Source organism: Tigriopus californicus, chromosome 12, assembly GCF_007210705.1.
Source record: "Tigriopus californicus strain San Diego chromosome 12, Tcal_SD_v2.1, whole genome shotgun sequence".
NCBI classification, from domain to species: domain Eukaryota; kingdom Metazoa; phylum Arthropoda; class Copepoda; order Harpacticoida; family Harpacticidae; genus Tigriopus; species Tigriopus californicus.
In genome coordinates, this window is record NC_081451.1 from 2,395,134 (window position 1) to 2,397,273 (window position 2,140).

Sequence of the window (2,140 nt, forward strand, 5' to 3'; positions counted from 1 at the left end):
AAAACATGTGATCTGGATATATCGCACGTTTAAGTTCAGAGATAGTTAGATAGTTTCAAGATGGTAACTAGCTCTGTACAAGTCGATTGTCCAGCCGCATCTTGAATATGCCTCGCCCATTTGGGCTCCATTGAGTGCAGCAGGTTTGCAAAAGGTCGAACAAGTCCAAAGATGATTCACTTGGAACATCACAGAAATGAGAGAGCTCTTATATTGGGAGAGACTAGAAAAGTGTAGCATGGTTCATATTCCCCGCCTTATCTCCCCCATCAATGTGACGTCGCACATAACATCAGCGGTCATAGCAAATGCTCTCGGAAACTATATAGTCATCCCATTTTACATCAATTGTGATCTTGTCTCCGTCTCTATCCTTTCTGTTATAACATTATAACACTGGATTAGACGAGGGTGCCCATTGGACTCCCTCTGGATGAGGGCGTAGCCAAGGCCGTGGAGGTTGCGTCTGTCATGAGCTCTGTTGGCAAGGAGGGGTTAAAGGGCTTCATGATGAGAGGGGATGTGAGGATGTTCTTCACCCGCTTGAACTCGTTCTCGTGCTCCTCCAACCAGTGCCACGCTGAGGTTGACTTCAATAGCTGGCGCAAGTTGGACGTCATGTGTGTAAAATCGGGCAGGAAACTTGCCAACTGGTTTGCAAGGCCCAAAAAGGACCTGAGCCCAGTGAGGTTGGATGGTGAGGGGAAGGCAGCAATAACAGAGACCTTGGCGGGGCCAGGTGTCATGCCGGCAGTGGAGACAATGAACCCAATTTCCAACTTGTTGATGCTTAACGTGATACCCTCTGTATAGCAGATGTTAAACACGGTCTGCAGGCGCTCAAGCAACTGGTCAAAAGATGTGGCCTGCAGAAGCATGTCATCAACAATTTTGCTCATCCAGCCTTTCTGGATGCATGGCGCAATGGCGGAGTCCGTCCTAAATCAGAAGACGTCACCACTGCCCTTCCACCCCATGGGTGCCACCCGAGGATGGTACTTCCCGTCAGGGAGGAGGAACGTGCACAGTTTAGATGCCTCCTCTGATAATGGTACCTGGTAGTAACCATGGACCGCATCTAGCTTGGCTTGGCAAACACACGTGCATCTGGAGCGACCTGCTGCATGAGGTCCGGAACTGAGCTGAAGGGGTGAACAGGGCGTGTTGTCGCGTCATTCAGGCGGCGGTAGTTGACGGCTAGGCGCACCTTACCGTTGGCTTTTGGGACTAAGTGTGCCGGGGATACCCACTCAGTGGGCTCAGTCTCATTGATTATCACCCCTGAGGTGAGCAACTCTGAGGTGAGATTAGAAGCCACTTCTTTGTAGTGAAGTGGCACCTGACGCGCGGTAGTGACGTGAAGAGGCCTTATGACATCACCACCTTACAATCCGGCCAGCAACAGGTTGGCGGAGGTGGGCGTTAAGAGTGTGAAGCGCCTTCGGACAAAAATGGGCGGGGTTGATGGCCCTCCCTTCCGTACTGCGCTACTGGAGTGGCGCTGTACACCACGGGCAGATGGCTTTTCGCCAGCTGAGGCATTCCATGGGCGTCCAGTTTGGTCACAGCTACTCTCTGCTTGCTGCTATCACAGCTTTGACCGCGATACGTTCTAAACCGCCCGCGCCTGGTACCGCGACTCCCTGATACGACACACCAAAGGACGCCTACTACGACCTCTACAGGTCGGACAATGCGTCCATGTCCAGGGCCTAATATTATAAAACATTGGGAGAATATGTCCATTGTGCAACTAGACAGTCCAGTTGAACGTCGGACATGTGATAGTGGCTGTTATAAAGATTTTGCACGTAGGGTCTTGAACTCGACATCGCTGAATGTGAACAAGTGCAGTTTTGATAAATGACCAGCGATCTGACTGGAGCAGGGCCTCCACTTGTTGAAATACGGGCTATTTCCTATTCTTCCTATTCAACCCCAGCTTGCGGCCGGCGTCCCTGATGAATTCATTGCTCCACAACATGTGAGGAGACTAAAATTGCAGGCCAGCCTGAGTAAGCAGAGCGGTTTTGAGCCAGCCCAGAGCTTTCAGCGAGCTTTGAGAACTTGCTTTGAAAAGCCATTGCTTTCTTCATCTTGCCAGAATTTCGTTTATTTATTGGTAGTTGGTTCAATTAGA